Source organism: Plectropomus leopardus, chromosome 9 (assembly GCF_026936395.1).
Source record: "Plectropomus leopardus strain MGB_pleo_1.0 chromosome 9, ASM2693639v1, whole genome shotgun sequence".
In the NCBI taxonomy this organism is placed as follows: domain Eukaryota; kingdom Metazoa; phylum Chordata; class Actinopteri; order Perciformes; family Serranidae; genus Plectropomus; species Plectropomus leopardus.
In genome coordinates, this window is record NC_142184.1 from 16,644,246 (window position 1) to 16,653,533 (window position 9,288).

At 37.6% G+C, this 9,288-nt stretch overlaps 1 long non-coding RNA gene across 1 annotated transcript in view; it reads right to left on the reverse strand.

The window, feature by feature from the left end:
• The window catches only part of LOC148188714 (uncharacterized), a 244,688-nt gene extending 236,670 nt beyond the window's left edge, over positions 1 to 8,018 (reverse strand). Inside the window, exons 1-2 of the long non-coding RNA XR_015777483.1 lie at positions 7,898 to 8,018; positions 3,152 to 3,240 (exon numbers count right to left, since the gene is read on the reverse strand). This is a non-coding gene — a long non-coding RNA (uncharacterized LOC148188714). The remainder of the gene's footprint in view (positions 1 to 3,151; positions 3,241 to 7,897) is intronic.
• Positions 8,019 to 9,288: the final 1,270 nt, after the last annotated feature.

Genomic DNA, 9,288 nt, shown 5'->3' on the forward strand with positions numbered 1-9,288 from the left:
ACTCAGTTACCTCTTAATTGATCTCTCATCTGAGGCACTTCTGTAAATCCAGTCTGTTCCTCCCGGCCTTACTGCCATTAATGTCGTTAAATATGGCTCCCTCATCACCAGATACTCTGAAGATGTCTGGATCAGCTGTCGCTGGACATAGTGACTTCATTTTCTAATTCACAGGATCATCTTATCACTGTGTTTATTTCTAGTTGATGTCTTACAGAAACAGAAGTTATTTTACTTCTGTGTGCTGCCTATTACAGGGTTCCTTCACATTCTCCATTTCAAAGCCAGCCCTCGGAAAACTTGCATTTACCTATCCTGGCTGTTTAGTCCACACACAGAAAGTTGGATATTGTTTTCCTGTCAAACATCCTGGCCCAAAGAGGAAGTAAACTACCTGCAGCTACCTTTACTTATATTATTTCTCCATAACATATTGAATAATTGATGATTTTATACTCTTGTTCCCCTCATATTTTTTGTCTCTTTTATAGATGAGAACTTAAAATTAGCTGAAAAAAAGTTAAACTAAGTAATTCTATGCATGCAGGCAAGCACCAGCCACCCTTTTACATATGTTTTGCCTTCATGCAAAACTAAATAATTTCTTGCTTTTCAAGTGTTTCGGAAGTAACCATAGAACCTTCTGCCACTACTGCAGTATTTGAAGTAACTCCACAAGATGTACATCTCAGTCATCAGGCAAAAAAATATGATAATTTTTGCATCATTTTCTTTTGTTTGGGTTTCCTTACTACTCAATTTTTGTCACACTGAATAAAAAAAAATCATAGCATCTGTGCAGCCTCTTTTATTTATTATGTCCATTGGGTTAGAAATTCCCAATTTTATATTTTAGAAAACAGAATAGGGAAAAGAGTCTGGAAAGATTTTTCAATACAACGCTTATCCCAACCTGAGGAAGACAAAAATCAAATTCCAAACTGCGTATGAATCCTGTTAATACTTTGCTGTTAACATTTTTAACCTCCTGTGAGAGATTAATCAAAAAACATTTTCAAAGACAAGTGATCGACTCTTGGAAATCTGGTGTAATTTCAGGTCTGCGCATGAAGTCTGAATAACTAAACCGACACCATGAGTGTCTGTTAAGGAATCCGATAACATGACTTGGCATCTTTTATTAGGCCTCTCACCCTTTAACAATGGGTTAAGTGATAAATTGACATTTACAGCACAGCCTGCCAAGCAGCACTGGGTACAGCGCACACTGAGAAACTGACCGTGAAGTAATAACGAGCGAGTGGGCAAGAGCAGAGATTTTCTATTAACACAAGGGGAGAGGAGTTGAAGGGGTTGTGGGCTATGAAAGGACTGGTTTCTTGAGCAAAGCTGCCCTGCTTTAACAGCCACCCCCCTGCCCCTCTGCAAAGCTATGAGGATACAGCGACGGGAGAGCTTGAGCACCAGCTAGTGGTAGTCGAGATTCACTGCCAAGACGCCCCACACCAAACACATTAATCATGACCAGGGGAGTGTAAAATTCAATCGGCTCCTTCCATCCATTTCATGTGAAGCAGACTGAAGGCCGGCCTTGTAGTGCCTGAGAAAGGAAGGATGAAAAAAGGGGGAAAAAAGAAAGAGGAGCTCCCTACACTTCATCAGAACCCCTACTTCATAACAAATGGAGTGTCTCTCTGGCGGAGGAGTGCCATCAGAAACACGCGTTCTCTCTATCCATTTAATTCCGGCAGTGGAGGAAGGGTCAGGGAGGGAGCAGTGGGTGCGTGTTCTGCTCTCCGCTCGCCGCTTCCCCAGTCACACAGTAAACTACCTTTTAGGAATTGTTTCTCAATAAGAAATGATCAGTCCATTTATCTGCACCAGGCGGGCCTGTCTCCTCACCCAGACCTCCAATATTTTTCGTTTGACCTGATCAGGGCTATAAACTAGACCGAGACACTTTCAATTTGTCACCCGAGGAGGCCTCTGCGAGTCCCATGCTACTGATTGCATCCTCCCTACCAAATGTAAAAATTCCTCCCATGCTTGAAATCTCTTCGAATTTTTTTTTTCATGCATACAGCTACTTGGAAAAAGAGCCTCTCGTTCATACTATAAAAAAAAATGTTCAGAGAAATAATCACATCCAAACACCACGCACAGGACATGATGTTAATTAACAATGTTGGGCAAAAAATAATTTGCAAAATCACTTAAAATAATTAATTATTCATGATTTTGAATATTTTCCCTCTCCCACCTCCTAAACTAACACACACAGTTTATTATTTTATTTTTTTGAGTTTATTTTATTAGTTTTAGAGTAAAAGAATAAGTATAAGTTAAGATATTGTATGTTTGTTAAAAAAATGCTTATTAGTGTCACATTGCCAGGAAAGTTATGCTTAACTGTATTTAATATCTCATGATGTTATATCAATGACATTGCTGAGCACAGAGCACTGCAGGAATGAGTCCTAAAACCCAGACAATTATTAGCACGCAAAGCAAGTTCAGTACATAAAGAGTTCTGCCTGTGTTGCATTCACAGACCCACTAAAAACTCAGAATTTAGACAGGTCACACAGAATGATACAAAGGAAAACACAAAAAATGGAAAGTTAATATTGCCATAAAGCATTTCTGCTCATTGGTTTGCAACCTGGCCTATCACAACCATATGTGTAAAGGGATACCAAATATGTATGGTCTCAAGGTATGTGTGGCACAATTCAACACTAACATCATGTGGGATGAAGGAAGCATAAGTCTGAGACACACTGTGAACTCCTTCAAAAAAAAACTGAAAAACACACTTATTACTGGTTGTTCATTGAGGGGAGAAATATTAACCACACTGTTTTCTTTCAAAACATGTACAAACTTTGAACAGGGGGTAATTACAAGTCACACATGAGTTGCTTTCCCATCAAACCCTTTAAAACAGTTAAACATTCTTTGAATTGGATGGAACATGTCAATGATTTTTTGACAGCACTGAAATATGGTGAGGAACATTCAACCACGCACACACAACCTGTTCAATCTGCTGCCTTGTCCAAGTCACATGCACGCGATTAATCACTAATACCTCCGGCTGTCATCTCGCATGTATGTGGTTACACAACACTAATGGCCAACTGAGTGGAACTGAAAAACGCATAAAGAAATGATGCCTTTCTGCTCTTACTTGTTTTTGCCCTCCTTTAGGACATCAGGTGGGGAGAGGCGTCCCTCCTGTCAGATGACACAGAGACAGAACTGTTCCATTCAGAGGACCTAAAATACAGAAGACGCATAGACATAAGAAAAATCCCATTTCGGGACACTGAATACACAAACTATGTGACTGGTCCATGAGCAGTTCCATACTATGCTTAATAAAAAGTTAATTGAGATTCAGCAGTTTTTGTAACTCAGTTTGGATTAATTGATCACTGAATACCAAGCATGATCTAACTATAGAATTTGAAGTTTCCGGCTGCGAACAGCTTGGTGGTGATTTAATTGTTAGCACTAACTGTGTATGGGGTTCCCACACATTTTCATAGACAAAATTACCAAACTTTCCCATTATTTTTCAAGGTGCCATAATCTATTTTTTTTTCTTGCTTGCCCCACTTGTCCCACATTTTTCTAACATTTCAGATTAAAACTCTTACATACAATTTCAGCAAGCTGGCATACAAGAAGGGAGAGACAAACCCAAAAATTACAAAATGTACATGATGGTTAATAAAACATCGCACGTCGATGCATACTAGAGCAACATTAAGTCAATAGCTACAGAAAATTAATTTGCTGTTATGTAGCATTATGTGGAAAGTTATCCTCAGAAGATTACTAAAATATATTTTTTTCTACACTCTAGAAAATTTACATTACTTTTCCAAAACTTTCAATGATTTTGACTAATTCTATCACTTTTCCAGTCTGAATAATGTGATTGTGAATTTCCATGACTTTCCAGGTTTTCCATGGCTGTGGGAGCCCTGTGTTTAAATCTGCAGTGTTAGTAATGCTGTGCTATTGCACCCCATACAACAATAAAAAGGTGATATAAAAAATGATTAACCCTATTTTTACAGCACAACTGTCTTTGTTGTTTCTCACTATTGCAGACACACGGTCTGGATTTCACAAAGAACGCAACTAAGCTTCACAAATAATGCTAAATAAAATAAATGATAAAGTAAATGCTTTTGATTTTTCTTTTTTCACTTGCTCTCTCTTGCTTATTCAGCTCTTTGACACTGCACGATGTGCTTCTTTCAAGGGTGGGTAGTGACGCAGTACAAGTAATGCATACATTTTTTTTTTTAAAGGAAACTGTACTTATTCTCTTTACTCAAGTATATTTTGGAGTCAGTAATGTATTTTTTACTTAACTACAATTCACATTTATAATTCAATCACATCTAGTCTGTTCTAGATGTGGGGTTTGAGTGCGGGAGGGGAGCGTAGTCGACAAGGTGCACCTTTTGTGCAGACAACAAGTCACCAGCTGCCTGGAAGATAAAGAAGCACCACCTGTCTTCTGGCAACAATGTGATGATGACAGAGCAAATCCCCGATCACATCTGGTCACACATTTTATATCAAAATCTAAATAAAGACAACAGTTACATCATGAAGTACTTGCTGTGCCTCCTGAAAAAACACTGAGAGCCCTGCTTTTAAAAGCTCCACAAGCACATTGAAATAAGTTGCACATATTGTAGGTCCAAATGTAGTTAGGTTGCCAACATTAGCTATGTTAATCTTACATTTGCAATGATAATCTTTAATGTTGTGATAAGGAAGAGAGGGTAAGAGAGAGTGGATTGTTCATATCTCAGTTTTACAGGCGTTCCTTATTTGTTTGATGAGCCAACCTGCTCTACTTCAGAAAAAGGTTTTATCAAGTGCTGCTTATTCATTATCTTGCACTGGCCCACACAGCCATAAAATATTAACACGGAAAGTAACTTGCACTTTGAGCGCTTTATTAACTAGGTTTTAGTTTGGTCATTCTGTCTGCAACGATCTATCATTTTTGCTGCATTACGTCCAAAAAATGTAAACTTTTAATAAAGATTAGGGTGCATTTACATTTATATTTAATTTAAATATTGGTGTTGTCAAACATAATGATTTATTAATGCATAGCCTATTGATTTCTATATTTGAAGTGGTTATTGTACTAATTTTCTGCAGTATGACTGCACTGGTGCCACCTACGCTTTCTTGCTCTCATTGTTTACTGCAGTCATTCTGCTGTTATCTGCTACTAACCAAGAAAAGTAAAGTCATTATTGTCATGTCCTAGCCTTTTTTATATTTATCTTTTACTAAAAAATTTAAATGTTATGTCCTAAATGTCAGTTTTTTCTCACTGGGTCAAAAATCGTATCCATTATCAATATTTTTCAAGGTATTGCATTAACGTTAGAAATACCAGTATTGTAGCAAAATTAATATATATTGGGGGTTTTTTTGTTTGTTGTAATTATTTTTTTCAAAAAATAAAGAAAGAATTAGTCTATTAGTCAACACGTTGAACAAATACTGACATCCAAAGTTTGGTATCAAGTTGGGAATCTGTCAGACCCTGGGAGAAAAGATGTGCTTTGAAGGATCATTTTTTTTGTAAGATATTTAGTTTAGTGGAATATTTTATCATAATTGACTAATATGTGGGCTGCACCTTATTAACTAAAAACTGTTACTGACTTAATTGAGTAACTAGAGGAAGAGTTTTTTTTTTACGATTTGTCCACTACAGATTGAAGCACTCTGTTGAGAACGGAGGATAAGAAATGTATCATTGTGGTGATTTAACTCTCTAAATGTAATTAATATTCAAACTAACTGGTCACAGTCACTGTTAAGAATCCATAACTTCATTTTCGTCCTTTATCATGCTCAACGTCTGAGGTAACACACCAGTTCATATTCACCTCATGTCACCTGCAGAAACACCAAAATTCACTACGCTGATGATAAGTAGCACTTTCCTTTTTCTATACTGTGTGGTTGTGTCTTCTTTCCCTGAAGAACCCTGCATCTTCCCGCCACCAACAACACAAAGTCAGAGAATCGGTTGTGCTCTTAACATCAAAAACATATATTTGAAATGTCTACTTATAGACTTTTGGAGAGCATTCACTTTGAAAACACAACTGAGAAGTTCCAAACTGATTACTTAGTGCAGCCATACTTGTTATTTGTCAATGTTTACAAGTATCAGCTCATGCTGCTGGCCAGAAAACACAGCTCTGTGATTTTCTTCTTTTTTCTGAATGCTTCCAGTCATCTCTGTGGGGGCAGTCATCACCACATCTTCCTTTTGAGGTCTGTTCATGTTAAATGTGTAGGTCACTGGGGTAAGAAGGAGCCGTACCACTGACAGTAAGGACAAGGGGTAAAAGTGAGTAACTGCAGAGCAGAGACACACATCTCCTGAAATGCCTACTTATCTCAAACGTTGGCTGCATTTATACAGCGCTTTTATCCAAAGTGTTTTACTATGTGCCATTTATACACACCGATAGCTGGGAGCTATCAAATAACCCTAACCCTAGCCAACACGGTACCTTGAGATAAACTTAAAGCCAACAACATATTGATTATATTTTATTGCTTCTGATGTCTTTTATAATGGTAGCATTTTCTAATTTCCTCTCTGTGAGATATGTGCAAATATCAAGACGCATGTGATGTGTCTGCATAATCCAGCACATGAGAAGGACAGCGGTTTTGGCATGTAGGCATGCCCCCATCTTTATTTCCTTTGCTAGTTCATTCAACTATGACAATTTCTTCATAATTTTGACAAGCAGATGCATTTAGCAGCAACTGAAGTGCAATGCTAAACTTAAATAATATTAAGGACAGCATATGGATAAGGAGCCCATTTTAAAATATTGAGTTTGAGTCACACAGTTCTTCAGAAGCCCAAAAAAATCAGCTGGCACAGACAAACAGCCTTAAATTGCAACACACGCTTATATAACCTTTGTGCTATAAATTATGGCAAGACCTCAAGCTGCCAAATAAAATATTTTTAAACAGACCAACATAAATTCAGTTGGCAAAGTGGAATCATACCTGAAGGTGGCCACTCTGACACACTTACCAAGAGTTAACTCTGGATCTAGAGCTTGATAGAGAAAAGATTTTTTTTGCAAGCAACCCTCCATTGGTTACAGAGAAAATAAACATGATGGAAGTCATTTTTCCACTGACATTTCAGTCATTATATCTCATTTAATGGTGGTTATCTTAAAGGATGTATGTTCATTATATGTCTTAAAACAGCAGCCTTCTTCTTGTTTTGAACCATGAAGGTAAATGAATCAACAATTTATTAACAATGCACGCTGACCCAGTGCCATACATTTAACCTCATGTATGGAAAATGCATGTATTAATAGTGAGTAGCAGACTGACTGAATGTGGAAAAACTGAAGCATACTGCTGAAACTGCTTTCCTTAAGACATTTAGGCTGTGCATGATCTGCTTTGTAAACGGAAGAACGTTTTCATAATGTACTTCTTCAAACTAAAAGAAAAGGGAAATTTGACGGCGTAGTTATTTTTAGGCATTATGTAATGGTTTCACTGGTCTGGCCTACATGAGATCAAATTGAGCTGCGGCTGGCCCACTGGCTTAAATCGCATTCATTCGTTTGTTTTGGAGAGTTGCCTAATTGTTTTCTCTGCTATCTTCCGTTAACACAAATATTTAACAAAACATAAGCGGCGGCTGTCTTCAATTGAGTTTATCAAACTAAACTACTTAAAACAAACAACTGCCAGATTTCCGGTTTAGCTAACCATACATTTTAGCTGGCTGTCGCACTATACGGCAAACGCGCCTGCTCGCGAACTAAAGTGCACGTCAAACAAAACCTGCCAGTGAAATACACTGTTCGTACACACTTCATAAACTTACATTTATGTCCGTATAAACTGAGGGGAGGCACACACTTCACACGCGTCCGGTAGGTACTAACTGACAGACGCTTGGAGACATTAGCAGGTGAGCTCCTTCACAACAGGCTGAGGAAGATGCGTCACGCAGGTAAAGGCGCGTTTTTTTTCTTCCTCGAGACTTTTGCGTTTAGCAGCGAAGTGTTGGCTGTTTCCACTGATGGCTGGAAAGTGTAACTGCAGCAGTCTGCGCTGAGCTGCTGCTGAGAGCCTCACCTGCCCTCTGGTGGACATGAACCATAACATCTGCTCAGTTTGTGATAATAAGTATAATTTTAATAATCAAAGGCATTCAAATTTAAGACCCGAAAATTGGGTAAAAATAAAAGAGCCACACACCTTTTACGTGTTAAACTGGGCTTAAGTGCATGCAAATTTTATAATTGGCAAAACTGCCAAAGTAATTGTTATCAGTCTTCTTCTTCTAATACCACCTAGCCCCAGATTTGCACTGTGATCATTTTATTAAATACATTTATTTAGAAATATGCATCTTTCGAGCACAAAACTGAAATAATGGAGTCTTACAACTAAATTTTGGCACAAGTATATCAACATTATGCCTAAGATTAAAGTAATACAGCAGGACTCTTGTCATGCCAGTTAAAAATGTGCTTAAGTGTTGCATAAACCCAAAACAAAAGCTAGACACAATAATCCTGGAGCTTTTGAGCTGCAAATCACATCAACCTTGCAACCAACATGATTTGTATAATTTGGCTTTGTTTAATTTGCAAAGGCTAACCCTGCATCTGATGTTCTTACAGTAAGTAAGTAAAACTTTATTTATATAGCAGCACCTTTCAAAACCTAGGCTACAAAGTGCTGTGCAAAAGCAAAGAGGTTAAAATAACAAAATAGGAGTACAACAATAACATGACAACAAGAAAAAAAAAGTAAATTAAGGGGGGCAAGTACCCATCAATATATGGAACATGTGTATTTGTCACTACCAATAAAAGTACAAAGAAGCTGAGAACTTGTTTTTACTAAATCAAAGCCATTTTCACCTTAAATCAGTACATTAAAATTCACGAGAATGCAGAAATCTAATTGTATGATACTCAAAATTTCCTGGGGCAGGACCCCCAACCCACAGTTTATGCGTCCCCCCCAATGTTGAAGAGAAACCCTAGTCACATTTGGTCAAAAATATTCTTAAATTTTTGCTGATACAAATCCATGCAGTTAAGTGCATATGTTCACAATACTGGATCTCTAAATGGATAATGGCAGATGAGCCAAATTTTTATTTTTTATTTTTTAAAATTATGCTTATCACAAGGGAAACTAAATATAATATATCCATGGGAATAACACACAGACGCTCGCAAGTGCCCTCTCACTCACTGA